Source organism: Podarcis gaigeae (assembly GCF_964106915.1).
Source record: "Podarcis gaigeae genome assembly, chromosome: 11".
Taxonomy (NCBI): Eukaryota; Metazoa; Chordata; class Lepidosauria; order Squamata; family Lacertidae; genus Podarcis; species Podarcis gaigeae.
Window position 1 is genome coordinate 8,970,094 of NC_139687.1, and position 15,465 is coordinate 8,985,558.

General features: G+C 45.6%; 1 long non-coding RNA gene across 1 annotated transcript in view; it reads left to right on the forward strand.

Moving 5' to 3' along the window:
• The window catches only part of LOC310826833, a 338,675-nt gene that overhangs the window by 115,337 nt on the left and 207,873 nt on the right, over positions 1-15,465 (forward strand). The gene's annotated exons all lie outside the window — the stretch shown is intronic.

Consider the following 15,465-nt stretch of genomic DNA (forward strand, 5'->3'; position numbering starts at 1 on the left):
ACCCTCTGAAACTCCCTGTACTACTTTTGGCACCTGCAAAAACTTTTTTGTTTTAGCAAGCCCAGCCAGATGTAAATCTGGCATGTGTTTTAATATGTCATTTTACTTCATAAATAAAAAAGGGGACGGGAGACTCAGCCCAACTTGTTTCTAACAGTTGACTTTTATTGATCCTTTTAATGCATATTTTACATTTTATGTAAAACGCTTAAAGCTTTTTATAATTAAGCAGCATACAAATTTGGCTAAATAAAATAAACAAATCTCCCCCTCTGCAATTACATATTGCTAAGGGTTCTCCTATCCTTATAAGGCTATTTCTCTTGACTTTGTAGCAATCTGATCTGTGTTAGTCCGCTGACTGTGACAGCTTCCTCTTTTTAAAAAAAGAAATAGTGTTTAATCTCAGCATAGTACTTACTGTTCACATTTATTATGGAGTTTCTGTATTTAGTTTCTGTATAAAGCTATCTGGAATACGAGAAATGGTTATGGCGGTTGGCATCCGAGCAAAGCTGGTGTTTGTAAATGCACAAGCGTGAAGGCTAACACTTTTTAAAAGAAGTGTTGCCAAAATCTTTTCCAAAGGGAGTTGCTGTTGCTGTTGCTGCTATCATTTATATTATTGCACCAAACTACATGGCTCTGTGCACAGTTAAATAAGAAATTCTACCCCAATCTACAGTCTACAGGTAGTGATTTGCCAGACACAGTTACTAAGTACTATCCCTAGTAAATACAGTTGGAAAGTATTCCAAAGCGCCTCTTATTTTACATGGGTGTCACTTTGATAAAATTTTATAATCTACGTTTAGCTCGAGGAAGGCAGAGAATCTGCTCTGTTCAAAAAAAGTAATAGACTTTTTTGACACTAAGGTAAACAGAATCTACTATAAAAACATATGCTGTAATAATGTATAGCTGTATTAACAATCCCTAACCCAACCTACCCCACAGACTTCTTGTGAAGATGAAATAAAGCGTTACTAGAATTGCACAGCCTCCTGGCAGCAAAAAGTCATATACATATCTTAACAAATTATTAATGTTTTGTGATTGTGGAATCAAAAACTCTCCTCAGTAGCCAGCAGTAGCAGAACACCCCCAAGTCAAGACTGGTTAAGAGTATTATATAAAATCACAGTCGACATTTTTTTAGATATGTGCTTTTATTTCATCTCAGACCGAACATCCGGGGTTGCTCACAACATTATGAAAGATGGGATAGAGTTATAAAGTACCACAGGCACCAGTGTATCTCAAGAATATTGTTTCATCATGCACTTTTCCTAATTAATCAATGCAGTTTTCCTAATTAGCATCCATGAGTAGGAATTTGTGAAGATCTCAACTTACATCTGCTGCATAATGGATTTTATGCAGGTTGGACCCTGATTGTATTATCGGAATTACCTCTTCCTCCACCAAGCTATTCAAATGTATTTTGTGCTAATTCTGTAACAAAGTTCATAAAGTAAAAATATATTCCACAAGGTAACCTTTGTTTTCAACGACTTTTTTAAAAAAGCTATTTGCATGTTATTTCTTTGAGGGCTTCTGATTGTTAAGTTCCCAGAAATCAGTCAGGAAATTCAAATTTTAAAAAGGTGAGAGCGAGCCAATTTCATTCCTTTTGGATTTTACTTCTATGATGGGATAGTGAGCTGCTTGTGCGTAAAAGCTTGATCCCTCTGGGGTTTGGCTGGTCATCCAAACCGAGGCACTAACGGAGCCCCCAAAGCATGACTCCGTCAGTCGCTGGTAGAATCTGACAGTGGGCGTCTACGGAATTTACGCCAACATAAAAGCTGTTTGACGGACATGCGCCTTCGTGACTCTCTGCGTGACAGTTTCCGGCGAAGGGTGGGAGTTCCTAACGGGGGTTTTGTTACCTCTTCGCTATTCTCACTAGAAGTATCCCAGAGCCTCCCCTCCGCTGTGACTCCTGCACTCCCCCTGCTGGTTCCTTCCTCTGCTGCAGATTCTCTCCTATTCTCCTGGAGCCTGTCCACCACCTGTCCCTCCGATGGCAGTTCCCTGACATCCACCTCCCCCCCAGGGCCCCCTTCACCCCCTCCCGCCTCCTCTCCCACTGGCGGTGAGGGCGGAAAGCCCCTGAAGGAACTCTCCTCGTCATCCGAGGATTCAAACACTTCTAGCCACGGCGTACCGTCTCTCTCCCCGTCTTCCTCTTCTTCGTCGGAGTCGGCTTCCTCACCCACCCCTGACTCTGGGAACCCTTCAAACTCTCCTTCCTCATCGGTGGTCCCAAAGTGTTCCCTTCTAAATCGTGCCACGGGTTGCGGTTTTCTTGGGAAACGCTGATGAAATGTTTCTATTAAGACCTCGTCATTGACTACCTGTGCTGGTACCCAAGTGTTTTCCGACTCTACTTCCCCCTCCCATTCTACCAGATATTCCACCTGATTCCCCTTCCACCTGGAATCAATGATTCCTGCCACGTTCATGTCGCGCTCTCTCTCTTCTATCACGGGCGTTTGGGTGGCCTCTCTCTCACGCTCCCCCCACTCACGTCCCTCTCGGTACAGCGACAGTAATGACCTGTGAAATACTGGGTGTAATTTCATGTGACTGGGCAGCCTGAGTTTGAATGCTACTGGGTTGACCTGCTGTATGACCTCAAAGGGTCCCAATCTTTTGGGTCTCAATTTCTTACTCCCGCCCTTGAACGGTAGTCCTAGGGTGGATAACCACACCCGGTCTCCCACCCTTATAGTTTCACCTTCCCTCCTATTTCTGTCTGCTTGCTTCTTATATTCTTCCTTGGCTTTCTCTAAGTTAAGTTGAAGCTGACGGTGGATCGCTTCCATCTCTTCAAAAAAATATTCCGCCGCCGGCACGCTCCACCTCTCCCCTCCCTCTCCTGGGAATGCCCGGGGGTGACACCCATAATTTGCCAGAAAGGGACTCATCCCTGTGGACACGTTCTCCGCGTTGTTGTAGGCAAATTCTGCTAGAGGTAACTTATCCACCCAATCATTTTCTCTGTCTTTTACATAACACCTCAGGTATTGTTGTAAAATCCCGTTTGCCCTTTCCGCTTGCCCATTTGTTTCTGGGTGCCGGGCAGTTGAGAAATTGAGTTCTACGTGCAGTAAGCTCATAAGTTTCCTCCAGAACCTGGAAGTAAATTGTTTCCCTCTGTCGCTCAAAACCCTCAAGGGGGCGCCATGCAACCTAAAAATATGTTCTACAAACAACTTGGCGGTTTCCTCCGCTGTGACCGCATGTGAACAAGCTATAAAATGACACATCTTGGTTAATAGATCTACCACCACCATGACAGCTGTTTTGCCTTTGGATTTTGGCAGGTCCGTCATAAAATCTATGGATACTGCCTCCCATGGCCTTTCTGGCGTGGGTAAGGGTTGTAATAGCCCCGCTGGCGCCACCCTCTCTCCTTTCGCTCGCTGGCACCTGTCGCAACCCCTGACATATTCCCGTACGTCCTCCCTCACCTTGGGCCACCAAAACTCCCTGGTAACCAACCACATGGTTTTGTGCTGTCCAAAATGTCCCGCTGTGGGGCTGTCATGCAACTGCTTGAGTACTCTGCCCCTCAGTTCCCCATCGGGTATGTACAGTGCCCCTTTGTAATACAATGCCCCGTTCTTTTCTTCAAACCCCCCTGTGTTCTCCTCTGTCCTCCTGAGCTCTCTGAGTTTCTCTTGGGCGTATTCATCGTTCTCAGTACCCTCTATCAGTTCCCTCTGCCCCACCAATGCCGCCCCACACACCCAGCGGTCTTCAGGGATTACATGCCTTGCCTCAGGCGCTCCCTCCCCCTCTAAGTACTCAGGTTTCCTGGAAAGAGCGTCCGCCCTCACGTTCTCGGAGCCGGGCACGTAACGAATCTCAAAGTGGAATTTGGAGAACTCCTGGGCCCATCGCACTTGTCTCTGGTTCAGCACTCGGGCTGTTCTCCAGTATTCCAGATTTTTGTGGTCAGTTCGGACTTGAACCTTGTGCTGCGCCCCAATCAGCAAGTGCCGCCATTTCCGGAATGCTTCATGAATGGCGAGCAGTTCTCGGTCGTATACTGTGTAGTTCCTCTCGGATTTGTTCAACTTCCGCGAGAAGAATGCACACGGTCTCCATTCAGACGTATCTTTTCCCGGCTGGAGAAGAACGGCCCCCACCGCTCGGTCTGACGCGTCAGTCTCCACTCTCATTGGTTGTTGTAGATCCACGTGCAAAAGTTGCTCTTCCGACGCAAACGCCTGCTTTAAACGTTCGAACGCCCGCTGCGCTTCTTCCGTCCAAACAAATTTCTTTTTGCTACTAAGACAATCCGTGATGGGCGCTGTTAAATGGGCAAAGTTTTTGATGAACTTCCTATAGAAGTTTCCGAAGCCCAGGAACCTTTGCACGTCCTTCTTGGTCTTTGGTGTTTTCCATTCCAGTACCGCTTGAACCTTGCTGGGATCCATGGCCAATCCCTTGTCAGACAACCGGTACCCCAGGAATTCCACCTCCCTGGTATGAAACTGACACTTCTCCAGTTTCACCCACAGCCGGTTTTCTCGCAGCTTGCTCAGTACCTCTCTTACATCTCGCACATGCTGCTCCTCATTCTCTGAGTACACCAGGACGTCATCTAAGAACGCTACGCAGTTCTTGTAGAGCAGTGGCCCCAGGACGTGATTCATGAATGATTGAAAGCAGGCGGAGCCCGCTTGTAATCCGAAAGGCATAACCCGGTACTCAAAAGCCCCCAAGGGGGTGAACATAGTGGTCTTCCACTCATCCCCCTTTCTCACACGTATCAAGTTATATGCCCCCCTAAGGTCCAGCTTGGTAAAAATTTTCCCTTTTCTCACCCGTGTTAGAATGTCATCAATTCTAGGCATAGGGAAAGTCACTGGTTCTGACACTGCATTTAGGGCCCTGAAATCACATACAAGCCTGGGCCTGCCCGTGTTTTTTTTGTCCACAAAGAACACTGGGCTGCCCCCCACCGCTCGTGACTCTCTGATGAAATCTCGCTTGAGGTTCTTGTCAATGAACTCCCTTAACTCCTGCATCTCACTGTCTGACATTGCATACAGCTTGCCCACTGGCAATTGTGCTCCTGGGAGTAAGTTAATTTGACAGTCAAAGGGTCTGTGCGGGGGCAGTTTATCTGCTTCTTTTTCGCTGAATACGTCAATCAAGTCAGCGTATTGTGGTGGCACCCTCCCCTTGTCTATCACTTCCATCCCTGCTAGAGTGGCCCTGGCCCCTGCCTGAGCCTCTCCCTCCTTGCAGTGTTCTAGGCAATGTGCTGATCCAAAGGAAACCACTCTCTGATGCCAGCCTACTAGCGGATCGTGTAGTGCCAGCCAGCTCATTCCCAAGATAATAGGAGCTCCTCCCAAGGTGGCTACGTTAAACGCTATCAGTTCTGTGTGTCTTGCCACCCTCATTATCATTGGTACAGTTTGTTGGTTCACTTCTCCTCCCAACAGCTCCCTCCCATCAATCGTGGTAACCTGCAAAGGCTTACTTAATGGGATAGTCTGTATCTGGTGTTCAGCTGCAAACTCCTTACTCATGAAATTACATGAGCTACCTGAATCCAATAGCGCTTTTATCTTCAGTGGGTGTCCGTTTGCCAGTTCCAGCAACACCTCTATCACAAGCGCTGGTCTTGGAGGTTCCGGCGTGGGCACATTCACTACTCCCTGGCCTGGCTGCTGTGCCCTGATGTTGGCAACCAGGCGTTGGCTTTTACTTGCTCCGTGATTTCTTCTTCCTCCTTCCCCCCAACAGTTCCCGCCATCCCTTGCCATTCCTTCCTTTGCGGACAGACTCTGGCAAAGTGACCTGGCTGTTGGCAGAGATAGCATCTCTTGCCGCTCTTTCCCTCCTTCTTCCGCCCTTCACTGGTGTTTGAAACTGCGCGCGCGCGCGCTGTTCCAAGTTCCATCGGCTCTGCTGGCGGGAAAGGCTGCTCCGGAATCTCTGGAATGCGGAAGTCCTTCCAACGTTCCCCCTTTCCTTCCCGCTTTTCCATAGCTCTAGCCTCCTGGCGTGCTCCTATGGACAGCGCTGATTTAGTCAGCTGATCCATAGACTCCGCCCTAGGCGCCCGGGAAAGTTCATCTTTCACTGCCGGAGAGAGACCTTCTTCAAACAGCATTTGAATAGGTTCACTAGCAAGGTCCCACCCTAGTCTATGAATCAGCATGGTGAACTCAGTCCAGTACTCACGTACAGATCGGCTCCCCTGTTTACACGCCATTAACTGTCTGCGCACCACCCCCTGCTCGATCTCGCTGGAAAACATCAAGTCCATGGCGCGAAAAAACTTCATAGTGTCCTTTAAGATTTCATTATTGGCTGCCATCAGGGGCCGAACCCAGTCCTTCGCCCCTCCCTCTAGATGGCCAATCACGTACGCCACTCTAGAGTTCTCATCGGGGAAGTCATCAAACAGTAGATTGAGAGCATATTGCATCTCTGTCCTAAAGGCTTGATAGTTCCTGGGATCCCCCCCAAATTTCTGCACCAATCCAGGCACCCGTCTGGCAAGTGGGGTGGTTTTCCCTTTATCCGCATCTTGAGCCCTCCTCTCCTCGAGCCTCGCCGTTTGCAGCGCCAGCTGGACCTCCAACGCCCTGTACCTTTCTTCCAGGCTTGGACCTGCTCCAGCTCCTCCGGTTCCGGCTGGTTCGCTCATGATGCCCTCTGCTTGCACAAGCTGCTTTCAAAGACTGTCAGATTGCTATGATGGGATAGTGAGCTGCTTGTGCGTAAAAGCTTGATCCCTCTGGGGTTTGGCTGGTCATCCAAACCGAGGCACTAACGGAGCCCCCAAAGCATGACTCCGTCAGTCGCTGGTAGAATCTGACAGTGGGCGTCTACGGAATTTACGCCAACATAAAAGCTGTTTGACGGACATGCGCCTTCGTGACTCTCTGCGTGACAGTTTCCGGCGAAGGGTGGGAGTTCCTAATGGGGGTTTTGTTACCTCTTCGCTATTCTCACTAGAAGTATCCCAGAGCCTCCCCTCCGCTGTGACTCCTGCACTCCCCCTGCTGGTTCCTTCCTCTGCTGCAGATTCTCTCCTATTCTCCTGGAGCCTGTCCACCACCTGTCCCTCCGATGGCAGTTCCCTGACAACTTCTCTTTTGGGTATCTGAAGAGATGCTCAGAAATCATCTCTCAGGCTTATATTTTGCTGTATTGCTGGATTTTAGATGTTGTAAGCTGCCTTGAAATGGTATTAACCTGGACAGACAGTCTTCAATTATTTAAAAGTAAGTAAGCCAGAGGTGGGGAACCTCAGGGTTTGGAGGCCAATTGTGGCCCTCCAATCCCGCCTATCTGGCCCTCAAGACCAACCCCCTCTTCCCCAGTCACATTCCTTCTTTCAAACTTTTGGCCAGCTAAAATGTCTCCTTTAACTGCTTGGCTAGATGGAGGATAGAGAAGGGTCTGCTGTACAAAGGTAAAATTTACATTCATTCCTTCATCCTTTAGCTTCTGGCCTCACTTGACACGGCTATGTGGCCCCTGGCAGTCTACCCAGCCCAGAAAGAAATGCATATAATATGATTTACAGGGTAGCTCTTTTGCGTGTCGAGGTCCCCAGGTCCACCCCAATAACTCACACATCACACAGAAATTTTTGTTTAAGATTTTTGGCATAATTTTGGTCACAACTTTATTAAGATACAACTTTGTGAGTGGTTTCGTAGGCATTGGTTGCGACTATCTGCCCCCACCATGGGGGACAGACTGACATTCCGCACGATGTGAAAGTCAGAATAGGGGAATACACTTGGGGGTTACGCGGAGCAGGGAACCTGCCCTCACCCGAAATGCAACCAGGAGCTCATTGCTATGGCCCGAGCCCCCTTGACAGAGTGGACAAGCAATAGTTAGCCCCCAATTCCTTTAACGGAATCCCTTGCAGCAGCAGCATTAGAGGGGCAGGCACAGCCAATCCATGCCCCTCAACCAACAAACCATAAACCAATGCCTAAACGCGAACCTTACAAGTTGTGATGATTTGCTACGCAGTAGGCAAAAACCAAATGGCCCCAGCCAATCAGCCAGATGGACAAAATTCCTACCAGGCCCCCGCTCCAAAGCAGACTACCCCATGACAGGCATAGCAAGGTCAAAGCGAACAACCCTATTCTAGGGAGGGAGGGACGGGCAATCCGCTGCACGGGCGAAAAGAGGAAGCCCTAGCCTCGTGCAAGGAGTTTTAGTATTTCTGGCTGTCAATCAATAAATGGCAACATTAACTTCTTCCCAACAACAAGGGAAGCCCCAATTGCATCAGTGGCCAACGATCAATTAGCCCGCCCCCAACTTTGGAGTGTCCTGGCGGCCCCCACCGCAACACGTGCTCTCTATGAAGGAGAACACACTTTCTTACATTAAAAAAACACCAAACCCTCAAATCTTTCAGATCTTTATGTTTCATCTATCCTATTCTCTAGCTCCAGTTTCTGATGGCTTCCTTCCCTTCCTTGCTTTTCATACCCGAGTCTGAACCAAATCAAATTATTTTAAAAAGGTCACTGTGCGACACTTTTTGCTGTGTGTTTTCATTAGCTGTCTAAACTGTATCAAGATGTCAAGGGACCCATTACAAGTGCAAAGCGGAGTTGGGTTTCAATAAATATTTTCTGCAACTGCGGGTGTGAGGTGTGAAAGTTGCACACAAGCCTGAAAATAAATTAAATTCTTGTGTTCCTAGCTGACTGTCTCACTTTCTAAATTTTATGTCATAGACTTTGAAATGTGCATCAGTGTCTCTAAAATGGTTCCTGTAGCGTTCTAAACAAAGGAAATCGCAGTAGAGGAGATCTGTCAGAAAGATGAACAGATTGCATAAACTGAACTGCAGCTATATAATTACAAGAACAGTCTATGGACAAAGATGCTCCTGAACTAAGGAGATTTTATTTATTTAATAGATCTTTACCCCACCTTTCACGATACACACCTAGCAAGTTGGCTTATATGCGGGAAAGCAAAATACTGTAATAATGCAACAAAAACCCTAGTTATTAAAGCTGTAGAAATCTTCTTTGTGAACAACCTTGAGACCTTTGGGTATAGGGCAGTGTATAAATTCAATTAACAACAACAGCAGCAGCAACAACAACAACAGAAAACTTCAACATTAAACAAAACATTATAAATAAGAGCAGTGAAAAATATTTTAAAACATTTGCTAAAACAAAGTTGCATTTTGTAGTCCATTTTCAGCTGTCCAGGGCTTATCTTCTACCTTGTAATCTGAGAAAGAATGCACCTTCACAGCAAAATCCATCATTTTGAGCAACTTCCAGGCTGCCTTTTCCCCAAAGAATTTCTCTTTGCTCATGTACAACCTTTTGAAGCTAAAAATGGCAAGCATGTACTGAGATGTTTAAATCTTGCACTGTGGCTATGACCTTAAAGCTAAAAGGACCCCTGACTGTTAAGTCCAGTCGCGGACGACTCTGGGGTTGTGGCGCTCATCTCGCTTTACTGGCTGAGGGAGCCGGCGAACAGCTTCCAGGTCATGTGGCCAGCATGACTAAGCCGCTTCTGGCGAACCAGAGCAGCACACAGAAATGCTGTTTACCTTCCTGCTGGAGCGGTACCTATTTATCTACTTGCACTGGCATGCTTTCAAACTGCTAGGTTGGCAGGAGCAGGGACCGAACAACGGGAGCTCACCCCATCACGGGGATTTGAACCGCCGACCTTTTGATCGGCAAGCCCTAGGCTTTGTGGTTTAACCCACAGCACCACCTGTGTCATGGCTTTGACCTTACAGTGGCATAAATTCAGTAGGTATGCAGATTTACGGTGCATCTAGGTGCCGGATGGTTCTAATAGCTCTTGCTCCCACTGCGGTCCACCATACTGATACCAGTAGGGTGTTTGGGGTGGTGGGTAGAAATTGTGGGTGGGAATGCTGTTAGGGGCAGTTGTCTTCTTCCACCTTCCCTTGAAAAACATGTTAGCAAACAACTAGTTTCTAACTGAAGATATTATCCATCAGTACAACTGAAAATGAGCTACTTATTACTATTTTTAAACGTGAATCTCAAGTCCAGCAAGGGCCCATAGTTCAGTGGTAGAGTATCTGCTTTGCATGTAGAATGTCTCAGGTTCAATCCAAGAGCTGGAAGGGCTGGGAAAAACTCCTTGGTGTGAAACCCTGGAGAGCTGCTGTGAATCAGTGTAGACCAGTGGATCCCAAAGCAGGCGATACTGCCCCCTGTGGGTCACTGGGATTACCTAGAGGAGAGCTAAGAGGCAAGGTGAAGGCAGCCGGGCACTGGGAGTGTAAATGACTATAAGACTTTGAAAAGCTGGTACCACAGGAACAACTTCATCAATTTTGTTGCATTAATTAAATAGTTTTAATTGGATTTTGAATAAGTGTGCAATTAATGGTTACTGTTTTGAGTTTTATTGTGCTATTATATTCCTTACTGGGTTGTGCAAACCTCTATTCTGAATAATGCTGTTTATGTTGCAGCAAGGAAAATATATATTCCCTGCAAGAATATCTAGGAGAACTTTGTCAAAAGCCTTCCTGAAATCAAGATATATTACATCCAGGATTATCAGAATTGTTTAGTCAATCAGATAAAGTGCATACAATAAAACAGCATCCCCATATGCTGTGTCCATCATGTATGAATGACTTACAAATGGGTGGGAGGGTTGTTGCAGGATTGTACCAGAGCAGAAGTCACGTGATGCACCATTTGTTTTAGCTCTGCAGTAAATCACGAGGAGTGAAATAGTTCAGGGAGCTGTGAAGTGCTTGGTAAAATATTTCTCTTTCGGCCTCCCTTCCTCCTAAGCCTGCCTACCTAGCAGGAGAGACCACGCTTAATAAATTTGTGGCTCCAGCTACTGAGCTTCCTGTGACACATCTCATTTAACTGATTGGCTATAAAAGAGGCTGGGAGGGAGCTGAAGAGCAAACTTTCATGTTTGCTCTAAACACTCCTCACTGTTTTGTTAGAAGGAGCTGGCTTGGTCCACATGGCACTGGGACATTCTCTTTTATCTGACTCCTGAGCAGCTGGAGACAGATAAGAGTGGAGACATTCTGACCTAGCCAAAGAGTCTGCCTGAATTCCTTTGACTCTTGATGCTTTCCCTTGGGATGATGCAGAGACACATGCATTTTTTTTTAAAGGGTGGGTGTGGTTTTACTCACCTTGGTGTGACCTTTGTGCAGCACAAATACCTGCTCCTTGTGAAGCTGAGATCCATCATGCTGAGGAACATAGCGGGAGCACGGCTGGAGGAACATGCCTCTTGCACCCAAAGGAGTTGCTTTTTTAGATTCTCAGAGGCTTTTATGTTCTTATCCACCATTTGTCTGTACGTCCGTATATTCTTTCTTTGGCTGTGCACACAGTATGCACATTTAAGGTGCATGCGCGCGCACACACCAGAATTCTAGGCACTGTAGTTTGCTAGGAAATGTAATTCTGTGAAGGGTTCCTTCATTGCTGGAAGTGAGGCTACAGGGAACCAGGCAGAGGGTCTTCTCAGAAGTGGTGTCTGCTCTGTGAACACCCTCCTGAAATAAACAACAACCCGACTTTTAGATGTCATCTGAAGGGAAGTTTGTAATGTTTGGTGTTTTGCTGTGTTTGATTGTTTGCATTTGCTGGGAGCTGCCCACGGTGGCTGGGGCAACCCAGTGAAATGGGAGGCATATTATTATCATTATAGTGTCCAGAATACTTTGAGGGAAAGGATGTATTTTGAATGTGCATTAAAGGTTTAGTGTGTACACAGCCTTAGTCATAAACCCAGGGAACTGACAAATACTCAGTGAGACCATTGATACATCTTGCTCTGTATTGTGTACATTGAGTCGCAGTGGCTCTCCAAGGTTTCAGGCAGGAATGTTTCCCAATCTGAACCTGGGGGTGCTGAGGATTGAATCTGACACTTTTTGCATGCAGAGCCCACCCACTGAATCACAGCCTTTCCCTTGAAAACTAAAGTTAATTACCCTCCTCTCCTTTCTGGGGCACATTAGAAGATGGTAAAACAAAGGTAAAGGACCCCTGGATGGTTAAGTCCAGTCAAAGGTGACTATGGAGTTGCGGCACTCATTTTGCTTTCAGGCTGAGGGAACAGGCGTTTGTCCACAAACAGTTTTCCGGGTCATGTGGCCAGCAGGACTAAACCACTACTGGTGCACATAGGACCATGACAAGTGCCAGAGCACATGGAAACGCCATTTACCTTCCCGCCGCAGTGGTACCTATTTATCTACTTGCACTGGCATGCTTTCAAACAGCTAGGTTGGCAGGAGCAGGGACAGAGCAGCGGGAACTCACCCCATTGCGGGGGTTTGAACTGCCAACCTTCCAATCAGCAAGAGGCTCAGTGGTTTAGACTACAGCGCTAGCCACCCGCGTCCCATATTAGAAGAAGCAACAAGGTTTATCATGCTTCCTCATTACTTCACACATAAATACCAATGGGAATGTAGAGAAATGAAGGGGATACCAGCCAAAAAGAAATGGGGTGCAAGTACATTTGAATGTTTATTATTGTGATTTAAAAATAAACGCTGAGACGAAAATGCAAGCCTCTGGGCCCTGGCAAAAGCTCCCCAAAGAAAAATTCAAAACAGAGACTCTATAAAAGGGCAGGAGTGCAGACAAGTGGACAGCGCTGGCAAATACACCTGAGTGAAAGTGCAAGGGGGTGAAAGACATGGAAGTGAGGTAAACTGGGCAAACCTGCTGCAATTTGTTTAAGTGAAATAAAGAGAGGCAGGTTCTATGGAGGTTTCAATCACTATGGAGAAGGTATGCCTGTTGCTAAAACAGCAACTGTGTCCAACACACATACGGACCACAATGGGAGCTCTGCCCCAGCTCCTGCCAACCTAACAGTTTGAAAGCACGCCAGTGCAAGTAGATAAATAGGTACCACTGTGGTGGGAAGGTGAACAGCATTTCCATGTGCTCTGGTTTCCTTCACAGTGTTCTGTTGCACCAGAAGCGCTTTAGTCCTGCTGGCCACCTGACCTGGAAAGCTGTCTGTGGACAAACGCCGGCTCCCTTGGCCTGAAAGTGAGATGAGCGCCGCAACCCCATAGTCGCCTTGAACTAGACTTAACCATCCAGGGATCCTTTACCTTTTTACCTTTTTTACTGACCACACCCTTGCTTAAGCTTGATTTTTTTTCAAATCCAGAACACTATCTTGTGTAGAATACTAACTACAGTACATACTTTCGCTTTTTTGGTCATCTCCAATCTACTTCCCCCCCCAGGCAGAGTGTTACTCAAGAGGTATTGAAGGGAAATGTTTTAAAATTGACCAATGATGATTATAAATATATAAAAGAGGATTTTGATAAAAGACTGTTTTGAGGACAAGTTATAATAATGTATAAAAGTCATAGCAGAAACTGCTACTTGTACAGGCGATGGGCAGGGAGAAGGGATGTATGGATTTTGAAACAATAGTTGGAAAAGTTATCGTAGTGGGAGCAGCAATGGAGGGAGTAAAAAAGAAGGAACACCTGGTGGGTGGGAAATCAGCGTTTAAATTTGTATTAAATTTGCATTAATTTGTATCAATCTGGAGATGATTTGTTAAAAATGATGGAAAATCAAGAAAAATAATTGGCAAAAAAAGTAGTCTCCAATCCATTTGATATAATCACAAGCTTCTGACATGGACTGAGTCTACAAATTAAACAATATGCTACAAGTATAGGTACCTTTGTCCCAATCCAAAGGCATACAGTGCCTGATCTTGTGAGTTTCCATTCAGGAACTGTGCACTTTTCAACTGGGTAGTGATCCCCTTGTAGAGTAAGTTGTAGCACTTAGCATTTACCTAACATGCTAGGAAGGGTACAGAGCAATTTCCAGTTTTTCTACTGTCCAGGATTTTGTTTGGGTGCACATGCGTGTTTGTGGACAAGAGTTCCACTCGAAATTAAGGAATGTTAGAAGGATGTTGGAATGAAGTTATGTGGTTTTAGCAGAAATGTTATAAATGATTAAGTAAAAATAGACTGTTAATTGGTGAAAGGAGGGAAAGTAAAGTTAGATTATATCAAGATAAATTATAGGACAAAAACTGGGAAAGATGGAAAGGATTTGCTGAAATAGCTAACTGAACTAGAATACAAAAAAGGGAGGTGTGAGGAGGTCAAGGAAACAAGCAAATGAAAGATAAGTTATGGGAATGTTCGTTGTGTTTTTTAATTGTTTCTATTTTTCTGGGTTTTTTTCTTTTTCCTTTTTGTGATGCATTGTCTTGTTTTTGCTTAATTTTGTGTTTTCTCTTTTTTCTTTTTGTAACCCTTAAAGCTTTAATAAATATTGCTTAAAAAAAAAAAAAGAGTTCCACTCGAGCTCCTGCAAGCCAGGTTTGAGAGGTTCCTGGGCAAGGATCCTCAGGGTATCAACCTGGCGGACCCCTTCAGCAGGTGGTGGGTGGGTGGGCAGGTCACCAGTTCAGATAGTATTAAATTAGGCTGCAATACTTTCCTGGGAGGAAGCCCCATTGAAAATGGTAGGACCAATTTCCACATTAGGGATACTCTTGAGGCACAGTATCTCTTTATGAGGTAACAATGTTTTTTCTTCTTCTTCTAAACAAGTGAGCCTATTCTTTCCCCATGAGGCTGTTACAGTGAGCATCCCTTGCATTCTCTTCCTCCCTCCCCCAGGACAAAATATATTGTTTTGAGTGCTCATAAAAGGATTTATCCTCACAGCAGAAATGCAGCCTTGAGGGAAGCTGTGCACAGACTGCAAGCAATAAATAAATCAACGAAAGCACGTTAATTGTGTTATAAACTGATCGTGGGGTGGGGAAGAGCAGAACTAAATCAACGTACTCTAAATATTTCATTTATTCCCTCTATTGCTGCATCCTCATGCATTCATGCCTAACCAGGCGCCTAGCAGTGACACGGGTGCCAAGATGTCTGCTTCCCTATAAACAATAGTTGCAGGGCAAACCAATAGCTTTTCCCTCAACAAAGGGCAACAGTAGTGTAACTTGGCTAATTTCTAGAGGGAAGGAAAGATTATATCAATGTGCCTGGCTGTGGTCAGAGGGAAAATGACAGCTATCTTGAGGTAAATCTCAAAACAAGAAATTCCTTGACAGATCAACTACAGATGCAAAACACACTGTGCACATTTACAGGCTCAAGTCTGGCTTTTAGAAATACATCTACCAGGAGTTTAAAAACAAATTTCAAGTAAAGTCCAAGTGAGAGTATCTAATATAATTCAAGAGTTTCACTGTACATAGCCCAAAAATCATATATGAGCATTTTCTCCAGATTATGGGAAGGGCTGTTTGTAAAAAAACAAGACAAAACAATTTCACAGCATGATAAAAATGTGTTCTATAGGCTACTCAAGGATAGCAAATTTCAGCAAATTAAGCCCTCTGCCACCAAAAGTCTGTGCTTGTGTCCACACTGGCTGA